Source organism: Ambystoma mexicanum, chromosome 2p (assembly GCF_040938575.1).
Source record: "Ambystoma mexicanum isolate Mex_15411 chromosome 2p, UKY_AmexF1_1, whole genome shotgun sequence".
Classification (NCBI taxonomy): Eukaryota; Metazoa; Chordata; class Amphibia; order Caudata; family Ambystomatidae; genus Ambystoma; species Ambystoma mexicanum.
In genome coordinates, this window is record NC_090923.1 from 1202758419 (window position 1) to 1202777169 (window position 18751).

Below are 18751 nucleotides of genomic sequence, written 5' to 3' on the forward strand. Positions count from 1 at the left end.
CCTTTGGAATACGTAGTCATGGGCAGGCATAATGCAGGCGGGCAGGGAACACTGGGACATCAGGGCAGCACGGGCCAGTCCTCTAGTTGGGTTGCATGCATCAAGTTTTGAAACGGGGTACTGGCACAGCTTGTTAGCAAGTTTTACAAGGAGGAGAGCAAGTGCTAGGGCCCCACATGGTCTTTCTAACTTGCTCGAGCCTTCCTTAGAATGATATGGTCTAATGGGAACAAGAATGTATCTAGCGGTGACAGCACTAACAGTGGATGGGCACCAGCGTCATTCCATGAGATTGGGATAGCTCTTAAAGGCCCATACTGGAATCTTTGAAGTTCAAAGGGGTAGAAAGACAGACTGAGTACGGTCCCTTTGGGAAACAAGGAGCGTGAGCATACTAAAACCGAACCCATTCTCAGTGAATACCCAAGCTGCATATGGAGAAACACTTAAGTGGAGAGTGCTAAGAGAGAAAGACGAAGGGAGGAACCAAACCCCCAATGAAGTTGACCCTTGGAAGAACGCAGATGCCCAGAGCGAGCAGTAGGCTGGCGTAAAAGCATGAAGGAGGAGCCGTGGGTGGCAGAGCGCCAATGCTGCGGGGTAGACAGTGTTTTGGGGCTTGTGGAGCAGCATTGTTACTGGTACTGGCCGGGTCAGGGAGTCGATGAAGGGGCAGAGGGCCGAGATGAACGGACACCAGGAGGCAGCATATAACAGTGAAGCGGGGTTCCTCGGTACAGGAACAGAGGCATAGATAGGGTAGGGCCTGAGCGGGCAACACCCACCCAAAATCTGCAAATGCCCACTCGACAGCACTGTGGGGACATTTACAGATGTTAATGTCACTGCAGTGAGCCCAACTACATTATCTTTAGGCCCCACTTGTTAGCCAATCCTCTGTACATTGCATTGCAACGCTGGCACACCTGGTTTCTAGAAATCGGCAAGTATCCTGCAGCCCAACCCTGACTCTTCTTGTTTGGCTTACTTCCTAATAAATTCAGATGCATGCTAACCAAACTTCCCTTAAGAACTGCTATGATAAGTTTGTTACTTGGCAGCATTGAGTCTGTTCTTTGGCACTTGCACAAGTTTCATTGCCTTTAGGCCATACACATGGATCTTCCTGTGCTATGTTCAGAATGCAAAGAAACGGTCAAGCTAGTTCAGCCGCTCATGGAAGGGATACAAAATGTCCTCTTTCAGGCATTCATTAAACGCAACACCTTTTGTTCATTAGCTGTGGCACAGTATCCAAATTAATTCTTTACAACTCTTTTATTTAGTCTTCATCACTACTCCTTTTTTAGTGATTTTTTATTTACAATTTGGCTTTTTCTCTTTTGACTGCTTAGAATTTTTTTCACTGTTAAGAAGGTCATTTTCTCCAGCATTGGATCTTTCATAGATTCACATGCTGTGAGTATTCCCCGTCGTCAGCCTGGGAATCCCTGGTTACCTTAATTTAGTACTTTTCCTACGGAAAAATCTTTTGACACCTTGAATGTCCCATCAACGTCGTTGGTGCTTTTGGTCCCTACTAATAGGACGTTGAGTGTGTAGCTCTGCCCCAGCAGCTTCCCCTCAGATTTCAACCATCTTTCTAGCTGGTGGGATTCCTCAAGATTTTCACGTCACTCAGCAATCATCTTTATAATTAAAAATATATATATTTCTACAACACATCTAATCAAGAGCAACCAACGACTTCTACGGATGGCTACGAACATGGAGACTGTCAGCTCGAAAAAATCCTTATTCAAGGCCTGTGGGACGTGTGGCCTAAAAACGTTTATGAAAGTGACCGGCATGGAAACTGTATATACAGCCTATACCCTAACCATTCCTCAGAGTTTTTATCAGAACACCCTCAAGGTCAGGAAGCGTAGACTGATTTGCTGGCTATACGAGGGGGCATACTCAGCATCAGAGATGGGCTCATTAAGGAGTGGAAGAGCTACTACTCCTTCTGAATGGCGTTCTTCATCAAGCCAGTGGTCCAGGTTGGAAGAACGGCCTACGAAAAGACAGAAAACAGGCGAGACGAAATCATCGACGAGCCATGACAACACTGCCACACAGCCCCGGTCTCCTTCTAAAAAGAAACCGGCTGGCAACAAAGGCTTGCAGTCTGTGAGTAAACAGTCGTTGAATAACCCATCAACGAAACCGACGACGACCAAAACTATACCATTGTCGTCAAAGCATAGGGATAAGGACTCACACCCGTCAATGAAGTCGACCTCCCATTCGCCGAGAACAACCTCACAAACGGAAGATAAGGCCAAATCATCCACGAAGACCCCTCCTTTGTCGACGAAGAAGAAACACTGCTTGTCGTCAGTCTCGTACCTCCACAGCGGGTTGTATATCCTCTTTCGAAAAAGAGTCATCAACGATCCATCCTCTGATGACGTAATCCTCGACGGTACATCCTCCGATGTCAAAATTGGGCCGTCACTCGTCGACGGTCCACTCGTCGATCATGAAAAAACGAAAATCCCCAGGGAGTGAAGCAGCAGTACACACACCCCCATCAACGAGTTCTACCGCGGCTCAAGCCACCGAACATCCCAAACAACCTATCCTACAGCTGCAGGAGGAACATATACTATCCTGCAATAAAGGAATACTAAGAACTCCCAATGGATGAACCAGCAACTCCCTTTAGGTGTGTCACCAGTACAATACATCAAAATCATGCCTGATGAAATCCTTCAACATGAGATAACGTCTGACTTTGAACCTCGTAGGTATGAGTGCCCAGGAGTTACAGATTCAGATAAGAATGCACAGTGATCCAATCCCATGCACAGGACAGATCTTCCATTCAATTGTCCCCTTAGTTTTCCCTCTACGCCATCGGGAACAGGAGGAATGACACCAACATACCCCCTTATAAATCCATGATCTCTACTATCCCTCAAGTACTTTCAACTCTACAAAGTCTATTGGGACAACTCAATGCTAGGCTTCCTCAGCCTCAGGTGATCCGTCAATGCAGGGGAGACCGGGTAACGCCAAGTCAGCAAACAGTACAAGGAAGAGACCAGGGGCACTCGTCCCGAGACCACACCAAACGCTCACGTTTGGTACACAGGTCTCAATTGTCACCCAGGCCCCCACCTCCACGAAGAGATAGTCTGCTAATAGGCGAACAAGAAGAAGGGGAGCTGGTGGATACAGACCGGGACACGGGTCCAAGGGACACAAGCTCTTCCGCCACTTTCAACTCTCTTCACCAAGATGATACTTGGGATACAGATGACCCAGACCAGGAAACACAAGATAGTCCAGCACAACCTTCTCCACTAGACGACATTGGTGCTTTCCACGTCATGGTCTCAAAGGCGTGCCAAGAATTTCGGCTGACCCCAGCAGAGGAAAAGAAAGACTTTTCTTTTTGATCATATGGGTAAGCGCCAAAAAGCTGTATTTGCAATATCTGTTTTAGATCACGTCTGGCAAGAGGGATTGCGAACCGTAAACCTTTCACTGAACCTGCAGTAAAAAGAAGACTACGCACCGGACACAACCCCAAAATGTCTAACCTCTCAACCCTCTCCGTAATAGGTAGAGTCAGCTGCGGCAAGTCGCAAAGCGCGTTCACAACACAAATGCGCTACACCCCCAGAGAATGAAGGCAGAAAGATTGATGCTTCCGGCAAGAAAGTACTAACTATCGGGGCAACAACAGTTAAAGCGGCCAACGCCCTTGCGATAGTGGCACGCTATGACTGCGAAATGTGGCACTGGTTGGCTCCCATCTTAGAGCATTTGCCCGAGCAACAGCTAAAGAAGGCCATGTCATTCATACGTGAGGGCGAGGAGGCCTCAAACCATAGTATAAATATTGCAGTGGACCTAGCAGAGACAGGATTCAAGCATATTAGTAATGGGGTCGTCCTGAGAAGACAAGGGTGGCTACACTGCACTGACTTTAGACAGGAGGTGCAACATAAAGTTGTTGACATGCCATTTGAGGGAGAAAACATTTTTGGCGACAAAATCGATGAGGCTCTTAAGGCAATGAAGGCGGACTCCGATACTGCTTCATCATTCTGCCTTACAGGGCAGAAGGCCTTTTTGACCCTTCGGGGAGCCTTATGTCAAACCAGGCAGTCTTCCACAAGAGACTCCAAGGACTACACAAGATCAGGCTAAGACTCCCAGGGATATAGAAGGAACTACCAGTCCTCCGAACGCAGCTGGGACCACCGCCAATCACAACGTAAACGTGGCTCAGCCACCTCGCAGGGAGGTAGGCAGAGCAAAGCCCAGCAATGACTGCCCCAAAGGCACACAAGTGGGAGGCAATGTGGTGCTTCATTTCGACAGATGGTGAGCAGTTACAAAGTACAGATGGGTGCTAGATGCCATCCAACACTGCCATCTGTTGGAATTCAAACGCTCACAGAAACCCTTAACTCCCATAACGGTGTCACCTCCGCACCGTCAAATTCTTCAACAAGTGGTGAGTCAAATGTTAGAAAAAAGGGCAATAGAAAGAGTTCCTTCTCGATCGAGGGGAAAAGGAGTATACTCAAGATACTTCGTAGTAAAGAAGCTGGATGGGAAGTGGCGTGCGATCTTGAACTTAAGAAAATTAAACAAAAACATCAAGAAACAAAATTTCAAAATGGTCACACTAGAAGATGTCCTAAAGGCTGTACAGCCTCACAAACTAGCGGCTTTAGACTTGAAAGGCGCCTACTTTCACATCCCAATACAACTGAGGCACTGACAGTATCTCAGATTCAAGGTTGAGGAAAGTCATTACCAGTTCAGAGTCCTTCTGTTCGGCTTCAAATCAGCCCCCAGGACTCTTCACCAAATGCCCAGTGGCAGCTTTCCTCAGAAAACAGGGCCACCACGTCTACCCATACCTAGACTGGTTGATCAGAGGCAGAACACATCAAGAAACTGCGACTTCACTGACGCAGACAGAAGACAGAAACTCTACTCCAACAAATGGGATTTGCAATCAACTATGCCAAATCCTGTGTAGTGCCATCCAAAACTTTGGTGTTCCTGGGTGCATATTCTTTCACAGCACAGAGCCAGATCAGACCCTCAGCCAACAGAGTGCATAGATTAATAACCCTGGCACGCTCTTTCACCCCAAACAAACAAATCACGGTGCACAGATACATGGCTCTACATGGAACCATGTCATTCTGCATTCCACTAATACCCAATTGCAGGCTACACATGCAACCGGTGCAGCGATTTCTAGCTACCAGATGGTTGCAGACACAAGGTCTGTGAGGAGAAAAGATAACCATCACTCCTGTGCTCTCAAAGTCACTGAAATGGTGAGCGGGCCTCGACAAAATCTCGAAAGGGATGCCACTGGTAGAACCGACTAACCATCTCCCGATCATGACCGATGCCTCCTTGGCGGTTTGGGGAGCTCACCTAGGCAGACACCCGATCAAAGGCCTGTGGACTCCCGAAAAACCGACCCTACACATAAATGTTCTGGTACTGCGAGTGGTCCATTGAGCCCCCGAGCCTCACAGACAATACCACCACTATGTTTTACCTGCTTAAGCAAGGAGGAACAAGATCAAGCACCTTGTCTCAGGAAGCTCAAACCATTTGGCACTGTGCCATTCGCAACAACATTGCTCTGCAAGAATTCCACCTTCCAGGGATACACAACCAACAGGCAGACACTCTCAGCAGGGACTCTACACAGTCGCACAAATGGCACCTTCACAACAACCAAATAAACAAGATCTTCTCGGCGTGGGGCCAGCCTCCTCTGCACCTCTTCGCCACAATGTCCAACTATCAATGCAAAGAATTTGCAAGCAGGTTGCCGCACTCAAGCTTGCAGGGGGACGCATTCTCATTCCCATGGACTAGATGATCTGCAGATAGCATTGCAAATAATCCTGGTGGCACCATACTGGCCGAGACAAAACTGGTTCTCCGACCTCCTTCAGCTATCGGCAGACAGTCCAATACATCTGGGGTCCCACGCCGATCTCCTGTCGCAGAACAACGGTACAATCCTGCATCATGACCCATGCTCCCTCAAGCTGACAGCGTGGCTCCTGATCACGCTGAATTCGGCTACATAGACATCCCGCAGGAATGGCAGCACATACTAGCGGCAGCTAGGACCCCTTCCAATAACTGCTCCTACAACCAGAAGTGGAAGAGGTTCTGCGGATGGGGTTTGCAGCAGTCCAACCTACAACCACTGGCCATACGACCAGGTTCTTATTTACTGAAGCTGGCAAAGGAAGGTCTTGCTATCGCCTCCATAAAAGTACACCTTGCAACAATCTCCAGGTTCACCAGAAGAAGAAGGAAACCTCTCTGCAGCGACAGGCTGCTCAAGCTTTCATAAAGGGGCTTTTTCACATTTTTCCACCAAAGAAAAGAATACCACCAGTGTGGAGCATCAATCTGGTCATAGCAGGCCTCATGATGCCCCCTTTCGAACCACTCTCTTCGGTGCACATCAAGTTTCTGACCTGGAAATTGGCGTTCCTGATCGCCATTTCATCCTCCAGGCAAGTCTCTGAAATATAGGCGTTAGTGGTGGACCCTCCGTACCTTCAATCTGCAAGGGACAAGGTAATCCTTTCTACCAATCCTCACTTTATCCCGAAAGTGCCATCTGAATTCCACAAGAATGCAACTATCACCTTACCTACACTCTACCAGAATGCCAGCTCCCCAGCGCAGAGAGCATTGCACTCCCTGGATGTTAAAAGTGTGTTAAAATACTGCCTGGACCGGACAAAATCCTTTAGAGCAGCAAGACAGCTCTTGAACCCTCGAACAAAGGGAATGCCATCACAAAGCAGGGAATTGCATTTGGATATCCTCTGCGATTTCCTTCTGCCACGCGAAGGCCAACAGACCACTGCAGACTACAGCCAGAGTGGCTTTAGCAGCTCTCTGGTCGGGAGTGCCCATACATTCACTAGGCACTACTGTCTGCAGCATAAGCACACAGAAGACGTGCAAATGAGACGAGCAGGCCTTCAATGACTATTCCAGTACGGTAAGACCTGCAGCTTCCAGGTTTTTGTAATTACGTATTGATACTTCTGGCATGAGCTTAACAATCCAAAGGTTTCAAATCTTTGCCTTTTTTTTCTCCTCCCGATATGTATACTGCTATAAAATCTATTCACAGCATGTAAATCTATGAAAGATCCACTGCTGGAGAAGGGAGAAGTTTCTTACCTGTAACTCAATTTCGATGGGATTGTGTCCTCCAACGTATTCCTTATCTTGATAGATTACATTCCAGCTTTCTGGCTTCGGAAATCTTTTCAGTAGAGGGTGCTTCGCGTTGACGTCCCTCGAGCTGGTGTCCCTCCCTTGAGCAAACATCCAACTCCAGAGAGTTTGGTTGTACAAGCAGCAACTTCATCAAATAGTAGATCTGCATACCCTACTATTCCACAGGACAGGAATGATAAAAGGTTTGATGCTATGTTAAAAAAAAGTATTTTCGGCATGTAGCATGGCACTTAAATCTATTCTATTAACGCCACTTGCACGCTTGCAAGATTCAGCCATACACTTTGGGAGTGTTCTTCATCTGCAGCCGACTGTCTCTCAAAAGGAGAGGAAAGGGAAGCATTTTTAAACATCATTAAAGATGGGAAAGATGCAATGTGCGAATCCCTTCAAACAGGCATTGATTCTGCTGAAAGTATCAGCAGGGCCATGGGGGCAAGTAACACAATCCACAGATTTGCGTGGTTGCGGAAGTCGGTTTTGCTCCAGATGTACAAGCCACACTTTTGAACATGCCCTTTGACGGCACTACTTTGTTTGTGTCACAATCACACTAACTGGAAGGAAGAGCGATCGACACTCTCCCCCGAACCACGGAAGCCGAATGAACTCGACCCTCCCACCGTGGTTGGCACAGGCGCCTGAGTTAGTAAACAGGTCGCCACGTGGCAGCCAATGGGGGGAAGAGGGGTTAGGGAGAGGTTGTGGATAGGGAGGGGAATTAGGAACACCGGAAAGAGAATAAGGAAAATCCTAAGGTGGATGGGGCTGGGGAAAGACAGGAAAAAACCCTACTCTAACTCACATAGAATGAACAGAACCATCACCTGCACAATTAACATATACCTGATTCCTGAATAGCACACCTTAATACGTGTACTGTATCCTACTCTGAAATATCATTCCCATACAACACATAAGCAAGCAATATGACCACACATAAGGGAAAGCTTCCCAAAATGATTAGACAATACACATGGCCCTTCGGGCAGCGTTAGCAACATACAACATAAATGCATTTCCTTAAGTTCCTTGCACTAGTGAAATGTCGTTGTCCATATGCAGTACTTCCTGCATTAACCCATACGAGATTGGCAAAGTTCATGAATATATATATATAAGTAAAAAAACACTTTCGTTCCTCATATGGATTGAATTCAAAGGGATTGGGGCGCAACTTATCTCAGGTCTGGGGAGCCCTTGGGACTTCCCAGACGAATAATGAAACAGCAGTAAATCATTCCAAGCAGTTCAGGAAATATCTTGCCCTCATGAGTACTTATCTGGAGTCTGGGAGCCCCGTGGGACTTCCCAGACGAAGAACAGCAAGCGTTGTCTCTGCCGACTACTCAGCGCCCCTCCTGCTCCTACCGCACTGGAAGCGCGTGCGATCAAGCGTTCCTCCTCTGCATCTCGTTTCGTCGCACGCGGACGCATTCCTCCTGTTGCCGAATGCGGCAGCCTGACTCCTGCTCCCAATCAACAATAAGCCACACCTGCCCACCGGCGTTGTCTGCCTATAAACTGCCTTGATTCTTGATGCAGTACAGCTGGCAAGGCGCACGGGCCAAACTACAAAATAACGCAAAGGATGCTGGGAACTGAAGTTTCCTTATACTTCCAGCACATGATGTCTCAATAGGCGTATTTTAGTACTCCACGTCTGTGCCAACCCTGATTCCTGACAGTTTGGTAAGAAGGCTGATGACAGCCTGGAGAAGTTACAAACATCCAAGGCAGCAGGGAAATCTCTTGGGGCTGCAATCCGACGGACTCCAAAGTGCCCCTCAGGAACATCTTGGAGGGGTAGGTCCTTTCGCTTTTACTCCGCATTCGGAAAAGGCAGAGGACAGCCAGCTCAAAGGGGCCAGAAACGATTCACCCGTGGTGGGCGGGTTAAAGGTACAAAAACCGCAGAAACAGGTGCCACTTTACCCTCGGCATCTGCGTCAGCTGCTTCTAAACCCCTCTGAGGTCTCTCCTCACAAGACACCAGTAGGGAGCAGGTTAACTCAACATCTGGCGGAATGGCAGGCTATTACGTCAGATGCTTGGGCATTGGAGGCCGTTGCCCAAGGTTACGGGCTGTCTTTTCTACACACCCCTCAGAGTCATCCACCGGGGAACAACTCTTTGAAGTTTCCAGATCCGCTCCTTATGCAGGAGATTCTAGACCTGCTAGAGAAAGGTGCCATAGAACCGGTACCTGCAGCAGAGAGGAACAAGGGTTGGTATTATAGTACCGAAGCAGGACGGAGGACTGAGACCCATCTTGGATTTATGAGAATTGAACAAATTCCTCAGGATGGACAAGTTCAAGATGGTAACTCTCTCTCAGATCGTTCAGGACCTCCAGCTTCAGGACTGGTTGGTATCTCTAGACCTTCAGGATGCTTATTTCCACCTGAGGTTCGCAATTGGCAACTCTCACTATCAATTTCGAGTTCTGCCATTTGGGCTGACCTCCGCCCGAGGGTCTTCACCAAGCTAATGTCGGTAGTGGCTGCAAGTCTAAGGAGGGAAGGGATCCACGTCTACCCCTACCTGGACGATTGGTTGATCAGAGCAGTATCTTCGGAACAAGCTCAGATCCAGCTAGATTATGTCTGCCACTTCCTTCACAAACTGGGCTTCTCCCTCAACTTAAAGAAGTCACAGATGATACCATCACAGAGGCTCCAGTTAATTGGAGCGGTCCTGGACACTTCCCTGGGGAAAGCCTCGCCACCAGAGGTGAGGGCTCAAGATATTCTGCAGATGGTCACCAAGTTTCAAAATGTCCAACGTCTTCCAGCCTTATACTTTTTGAGGTTGCTAGGCCTCATGGCATCCTGCATCTTCCTATTGCCAGAGGCTCGCCTGAGAATGAGATCCCTTCAGTGGGCACTAAAAGCCCAATGGTCGCAATTCTCAGGAAGAATGGTAGATCTCCTTCAGGTCCCGGACAGAGAGCTCGAGACCTTCAGTGGTGGGCCTGTTGGGAGAACATTTTGAAAGGAGAACAGTTTTGGCAACCATGGCCGGAGATAACAGTAGTCACGGATGCCTCACTCACGGGGTGGGGAGCCCATGCCAACGACTTGACCATCAGCGGTCGTTGGTCTCCATCGGAGTCCAGACTACATATCAACCTGTTGGAGCTGAGAGCCATCAGACTGGCGCTGAAGGCTTTTCTGCCATCTATACAAGGGAAAAATGTCCTAATAATGACAGACCACACAGTGGCCATGCACTATCTCAACAAAGGAGGTGGCGTAGGATCACTGCCACTGTGCAGAGAGGCGATGCAGCTCTGGTTTTGGGCAATTCAGGAAGGAATCTCTCTATCAGCGGTTCACTTAGCCGGAGAGAAGAACTTGACAGCGGACGCTCTAAGCAGGCAGAGCACAGTCTCCCACGAGTGGGAGCTAGCTCAGGAAGTCCTTCAAGAGATCTTCGCCCTTTGGGGAACCCCTCAAGTGGATCTGTTCGCCACCAGTATCAACAGGAAGTGCGATCAGTTTTGTTCAAGGGAATTTCCACAGAGAGGAGCTCTAGGGGACGTGTTCGTAGTAGACTGGGAGTTTCCACTTCTATACACGTTTCCTCCAGTCCCTGTCATTCCTCAGATGATCAGGAGGTTGAGAAGATTCCGGAAGACTATGATCCTAATTGCCCTGGACTGGGCCAGGAGAACGTGGTACCCGGACCTTCTGGACTTGTCCATCTGCCCTCCTATTCATCTTCCGCAAAGAGAGGATCTTCTCTCGCAGAAGGGAGGTTAGGTTCTCCATCCAGACATCAGAACCCTCAACCTTCACGCTTGGTTTCTGAAAGGTTGAGATACAAGGATTGGGACCTCCCGGATGACGTCATGGAGGTGCTGCTTTCGGCTAGAAGGCCAGCAACAAAGACTTTATACCGCTGCCGTTGGAACAGATTTTGCAGCTGAGGTAGAGAAAAGAATATCGAACCTTTTTCATGCGGTACACCAATGGTGTTATCTTTTTTGCTCTATTTGGCGAATTCAGGTCTTCAAGTTGGTACGATCAAGGGCTACCTCACAGCACTGTCAATCTTTAAGCGCACTGTGGAGGAGCCATCATATTTCAAATTACCCCTAGTAATTCAATTTCTGAAGGGGTTAACTAATGTCTATCCCACAAAACCGTTCCAAGTTCCCTTGTGGGGCTTAAATCTAGTCTTAAATTTTCTGATGGGTACTCCTTTTGAACCACTCCATTCTTGTTCATTAAGATTTCTCACCCTTAAAACAGTCTTACTAGTGGGTCTAACATCTGCCAGAAGAGTGAGTGAATTACAAGCTCTATCTTGCAAACCTCATACAATTTTTCACAAAGACAAAGTTGTTTTACAAGTGAGGCCTAATTTCCTCCCAAAGGTGGTCTCTGAATTCCACATCACTCAGAAGATAACCTTACCTTCATTCTATCCTCCTCCCGATCCAGCGAAAGAGGAAGAGAGGCTACATAGGCTGGATCCAAAGCGTGCCTTGAGTTTTTATATCAGCAGACTTGCGAGGATAAGGCAGGCAGATCAACTGTTTATAGGTTTGGCAGGACACAAATTAGGATTGCCAATCACAAAACAGACCATTTAAGATGGATGAATTTAGCCATTCTAGAATGTTACAAATTGGCAGGGAAAGAGCCCCCTCAACATGTTAGGGCTCATTCAACCAGGGGTATCGCAGCCTCTTCAGCTCTCAAAAGAGGGGTACCGATTCTGGACATATGTGCGGCTGCCACATGGTCGTCCGCACATACCTTTACAAAATTCTACAATCTGGATTCCTCCTCTAGCCAAGAGATGAGATTTGGCAAAGCTGTGTTACATTCTGTTAATTCTTAAAGGGAAATATTCAAATTTTACTCCCACCTCCTCTTTCACACCACTGCTATGGGAGTCTATCAAGATAAGGAATACGTCGGAGGATACACTCCCTTCGAAGAACAAGTTACTTCTTACCTTGTAACGTTCTTTCGATGAGATGTTCCTCCGACGTATTCCTTATCGCCCTTCCCATCCATCCCCGCAGTAAAACTTCCCTTGTAGTTGCAGCTTACGCTCCTTCAAGGTCAATAACCAATTCATGCACAGCTAATTTCAAGCTTCAAAACGGAACTGAGCAACGGTCGCTGGGCAAGTCTATTTATATGTACAATGCCGTCAGCGCCGAGACGGAGGCTGTCGAGGGACGTCAACGCACAGCGCCCTCTACTGAAAAAATTTCCGAGGCCAGCAATCTGGGATGTAATCAATCAAGATAAGGAATACGTCGGAGGTCCCATCGAAAGAACGTTACAAGGTAAGAAGTAACTTGTTCTTCTCCAGCGTTGGCATCTTTCATAGATTTACATACGCCTGTGGCCTTCCCCTCCAGGCAAACATCCTTGACAGGGGGTTATCCTCCAGCTTGAGAGCTTGAGTGGTTAAAATCTGAAGGGAAACTGCTGGGGCAGAGCTACACACTCAACGTCGTATTGGTAGGGACCAAAAGCACCTACAACGACGTTGATGGGACACTCAAGGTGTCAAGGGTATTTTCCATAGGAAAAGTACTAAATTAAAGTAACCAGGGATTCCCAGCCTGACAACGGGGAATATTCACAGCATGTGAATCTATGAAAGATACCAATGCTGGAGAAATGGAGTTGCAGATGAGTAACTACTCCCAAATGTCTTATTTTAATGGTTCCATGATTTCTTTGAAGGCTAACCTGGCTTGTATACCTCGCTATAAAAGTATTGTCTGCTTTATGTTGGCATTGCACAGATAATGCAACCTGCACACTTTCTAAACACACACACTAGTATGTGTCGTAAAATGCAATCTGCATTTGCTAATGTCAGTTTGTAGTGTGACATTTTTGTTATGTTAAAATAAATACTATTGGATCTTCACATAGCTGCTACCGATGCATGCATGGGTGTAGCAGAGTATGCCAGGAGCTTGGTATTGCATCCTCTTGGAGATGGTTAACTTACAAGCTAAGATAAGCTCACAACCCTCTCCATTGCTCAGCCTACTGTGTTATTTGCTAATACAGCACATATAGAAATTAACTTAGGTAGTCGAATCTACTTGTCAGCAACAATTCAAAGTTCAGGATGACAGATGTACAGAGAGACTTTTGACGTACAACAGTCTGCTTGCCCTCTTTATATCCCATTGCCTAAATGGAGAATATATGTTTCCATTGGAATTCTTTCAGGGTCGACCTGTTCATTGGGCTGAGGTTTTTTGGAACACTGCATTCACTTGTTATGGGACCTGTAGTATATGTGACATAGAGATAGCAGCAACATACAAGAAGGGATTCAGAAATATTCAAGGAGAACTTTCGTGCGTTACAACAGATATTCATATTTTACATCTTTCCAGGAAATCTTCAGAGGATGCTCCTTAAGGGTGTGTTCGGGGGAGTCCTTATCCTTTTGCTGCTCCCGGGAGAGTTTTATACCTCAACTTTCCACATGCATTGTTTTGGTAGTATGAAGGCCAACGCAGAGAACTGTGACCCTCTCCTATATGCCCTATGTCCTCCCCAAGTGGACCTACACTACTGACTTTAGATTGCTATAGTAATCTTTGTGAAATGCATAGCTCTGCGAAGCTGCAACATCAGGACACTCTTCATCTAGATCTTTTTTCTCAAGTGCCCCGACCCACAACATCGAAAGTCTCAGAATACATACATTCTAGACTTAGAGCAAACCCTTTACGGGCACTAAATAGGCCATTGGGTACAAATGGAATGACTTCTCTGGCCATTCACTTCTCTGAACCTCTCTTTATTCTCTAGAATGATATTGCATTCAAGCAAAGCAGAAGTTTCTCTTCTTTCCTTAGGCTTGATGTCATTTATAGACGCTTATTTCTCTGCATCCCGATTCTCGCCTTTTTGGCAGTTTTGAGGCTTCTACCAGCCCTTGTTAACATTTAAATAATTGTATGTGGTTGTGATACCAGTCCCATGGTGTAGAATTGCATAGCCTTTGACATAGCCATGGCTGGTTAGATCATTGTCACTGCCCAGGTTCTCCTATTTTTATTTGTGTCTGCAAACTCGATCCCTATCCTGTTTTCTCTTTTTATTGAAACATTTTTTAAAAGGAAATTTGGTGTTAATGGGTTTTGGGTGCCACACAGATTGTGAATAATATTCTATTGTGCTTAACCTGTCTGTTAGGGGACACTGTCAGGCCACACGTAAATACTTGTCAGTACTTAGATTGAGGGATTAGTATGTTAATGCATTTCCATGGGACATTTAACATTTGCACATTGAAAAGGGGTGCCAACTTAAGAGAAAAGCAACAAGATAATAAGTTTGAAGCAAGAGTTTAGTTTAGCATATTGTCTTATTGTGCCGGTAGATGTTGTACCATGAAAGTATCTTCATGTAGACACCGCTAATTAGTACTTTATACTTTCTCTGGTGTTGTTTTGTCAAGTGAAACCTTTCCTTCCTAGCGAAACAACAATCCATGACATGAATGCACAATATTTGGTTTCTGTTAAGTTGTTGGAAGGACGGAGGGAACAGTAGGATTCTTGGTTTAAATCTCTTCGCGCACCAAATTGAAAAGGTGAAACAGTTAATAATTTGTATGTATGTATCTTGCAAAATAAAATCATTTGGTTCTGACTCCCCCAGGGCATGATGCAATTATAGCTGTCACTTCTTACCAATATTTTCAACATTTGTAGTATAGGAAAATAAGGATGTATACTAATTGACACCTTTTCACAATTGACCTCGGGAGAATTTACCTAATTTAAAAGGTCAATTAAGACATATATGCAGGGGGAAACCCCCTGAAAACCCCCACCCAATCCAAAACTCTCTGCAACCCCCACCCAATCCCCTTATATTATTTATAATCCAAAACCAACCCAATACATATATAAAATAACTAAAATAATATAAAGGTCAATTGTGCAGAAGGTCAATTACGACAAAAGTTCAATTGTAAAAGGTCAGTTTGGGTAATACCGGAAAATAACCCCTGCCTATCGTGCTTCTCCTCTCTACAAGCAGATCTGCGTACTTTGCTCTCTGTACATTGTGTCTCGTTTTCATATGTATATTAACAAAGGCGTGTCCCGATACCAAGTGATGTCAAGGCTATTAAGGATGGGGAAGAAAATGGAGGGAGAGTTCTCTGTACTTTTTCAAATGCTGGTAAAAAGATTGCACCCTCAGCCACATCATTTTGAAGACCAATTTTACTATTTTTGGCATGCATCTGTTTCTTCAAATCTTACAGGGGCCAAAGTGGGAATGGACAATACTGGCTACATGCACTTTCTTGTTGTGAAAAAATATGCTAGTGTATGTTTTCACCCTCACCTCTCTAGTTGGGGGACTTGTATTTCACCAATTTCCCAACAAGTAAATAAATGGGATCTGACGGTAATTGAAAGGATAAAGACAATATTTAATTTTTGTTAGACATTTTTACTAGTGAACTAATGGGAGTCTTCGAAAGCAAAATATGATAAATTGTGCATTTCTACACATTTCCATGTGTTCGAGATTTACTTCAGCAGATCTTTATGTGCATTATTATGATTGCAGCAATAAAAATGTACATTTCTACTGTCAAATGATAAGACTCCGTCGCTGTTCAATTTCTGCTAGGGCACTTCCATAATAGGCTATACCCTCTGTGGGCAGCAGAAGAAGTATTTATGTTTTAATTATGAATTGAATGGTTTCCTTTACTCTAACAAGCAATAGGTTCTCGCACAGAACATACGGGTGGGGACAAAAAAAAACTGAACTGAGTCAAGGCCCAATGCTTGTGATAAAAGTAGTGAAGAAAGCAGACACTGGGCCTCATTACAAGTATGGCGATAAGGCAACAACAGCGCTGGTATCGCTACCGGCACTGTTGCTACTGTACCGCCATACTAGGCATTCTGCTTGCGGGTGCCCTTGCAACCACCAGGTCTGACCTGGTGGCCGTACCGGCAGTCGCAAGCAGATCACGATGGTAGCACCGGTACCGTTGTTAACGGTACCGGTGCTACCACCCTCCCCATTCCCATTGAGCCCTATTGGGCTCCAATGGGAATGGGGATGTACCGGGCCCGGCACCCTCGAAAGGGCAATTACCGGGTCCGGCTGGGCGAGAATAGCCCGGTAATTGCCCATTCGCGGGTGCTGGACCCGGATGCGAGTTTGGAGGTAGCCTTGACGGTAAAATCGGCAAGGCTACCTCCAGCCTCGTAATGAGTCCCGCTGTCTCCTTCATTTTCCAGCACCACCATTCTGATGTGGGTGGAAGAATTTGGGGGAAGGTGTCGTGCTTACCAGCAGAAAAAGCCACTTAAATCACACCTTTCGATAGAAACATGTGCACCAGTGGCACTGTGAGCACTTCTTAAAAGACTACCACTTTTCTAATTTAAGAAATCCTTTTTTTTAAGCTTTCAGTGAACTAGAAAACATGTCTAGGAAATGCTGTTTTTGTAAAGGAAAAAAGTGCAGTCGTGTTTAACAGCACCTCAAAGATGCCATATGTTAACCCCTTTTTTGACATGCAAAACCAGGGCTTTTTGAAGGAGAATCACCTCACAGAGCCTGCCCTTCATTTTTGATGGTTGCTAGGGCTGTTGCGAAGCCATAAATCAGGCACATGAAAAAATGGTGGCTTTGATTCAAGTCCGCCACATTTTCACTTTGACAGAATACAGTGCTTTTAAGGAAAGTGTTCTTCATGGAATAACACTTTCTTATTTTTGCATGTACCTCAGAATCGAGCCCTTTGCGTCCTGATGAATAGTAACTCATTCAGCAGTTGAACATGCTCCCTAAACCTAGGAGGTGGACTCTTTGATCGGTTGCCTGCTACAAACACCCCTAAAAAACAACATACAGTAACTTGCATTGTTAGCAATATTTTGTTTTTGGAATCTTTCTAGTTTCTCAGTGTATGCTGCCTTTCTTTCCCATTTGCACTTCTTCAATGAATAAGTTAAATAACTGAAGTAAGACTGCAAGAGTCTCAAGTGAAGGATGTGAGATGAACGCTGCAGCACCTCGTGAGTTTAATGACCATGTACGAAGTACAAATAGCACATAAATTGGGTAGAAAAAAGTAATAGTTCACTTTTTACTCCCCCCCCCACCCCCTCCATGTTGTTTTGCCGTCATTTTAGGCTCTTCTTCCATAAGATGCTAACAGACAATTTGGGCAGGACTTTTTAAACTTAAAATCATGTTTGTACAGAGAGAACTTATTTTCCCAATACAACTGTATATTCAACTTCATGGTTATTTCGCTTATCTTTCGGGTTCCCCTTTCACCATCCTCTTGCAATATAAGCACTCATAATGCCAGGACACAAGCACCCTCTGCTGATCATTGGGAAATTTACAAACAGAAGCACAAAAGTATGCACGAAGATAGCTGCACTGTGCCCACTGTGGTGAATTTTATGGATTCCTCACCAAATTCCTGCCTAAAATCTCCCAGGCGGCCATGGAAAGGCAGATGTTTCCTGATCCTGACCTTGGGGGTGGTGCTCTGCGGAGAATCAACTGGGAGGAGAAAAGGCTCGGAGAAGAATCCATGGGATGAGACACAGTATTTATCGTCCCCTAAGGAAGAAGTATTACAAATGCTAACATATCTAATCTGTTGTTGCCACAATAATGTAACTTCCACTGATTGAATACCTAAATGTGGGTAAAATCAGCCAAAACTCCTGTGGTATAAATGTGAATAAAACCCATAGAGCCAAATGATTCCCTAACTCAAAAGAAGTTATTGGACAGAAGTCTGTGAATAATAATCAGCAAAAGTTTAGAACACCTTATTCCTTTTTTCAAACCAAACTGGAAACTGATTTGTATAATATTTCTTCAGTGAATGTTGTAGAAAATAGAAGGCAAATTAACAAAACACAAAGAGTTAGATTTGTTGCCAAGGACGTATAGTAATGGGACGAGGTAGAGAGATGCAGAGGAACAATACTATGGGAGTGATCTAATTAGTGTAGATGACCTGCACCTGAAGGGGACTGACAGGCTTAAAAAGCCCTAACAGGTGGAGGTAGTAGAATGAGAAGTACAACAGTGGAAGAAGAAGGGACAGCAAAGGCTGTGGTTGAAGCTGAGAGGGAAGCCTGAGGCAAGAGAAGATACCGGGACCACTGAATCGCCAGAATCCGTGGTGGGTCCCGAGAGTCTTTGCCTGTGACTCTCCCTATTGCAGAGGTTGCGCAGTGCTAAGCGTGAGGACGAGACGCTTGCCCGGTAACATTTATTTGTGCACAGTTCCCGCAGCGGGGGAAGTGTTCCCTTGTGAGGTTCAAGGTGGTTGGGTTGCACCTTACCTTCTCCGGAGCAGAGGAGACCCCATTCATCAGTGGCGTAAGCAGAGGAGGACCAGAGGAGGTTGTCTACCTGAACGCGAGAAGCCACAAGCCCTGAAGACCTGCAAAAAACGAGCGAAGGGAGCCGAGGGA

At 45.9% G+C, this 18751-nt stretch overlaps 1 protein-coding gene across 1 annotated transcript in view; it reads left to right on the forward strand.

Annotated features, from left to right (window-relative positions):
- Window positions 1-15883, forward strand: part of MECP2 (methyl-CpG binding protein 2) — a 472523-nt gene extending 456640 nt beyond the window's left edge. The window contains exon 3 of the mRNA XM_069645433.1: window positions 1-15883. This exon is cut by the window's left edge and continues 14880 nt beyond it. The gene's annotated coding sequence lies outside the window, so the exon portion shown is untranslated.
- The last annotated feature ends 2868 nt before the right edge of the window (window positions 15884-18751 follow it).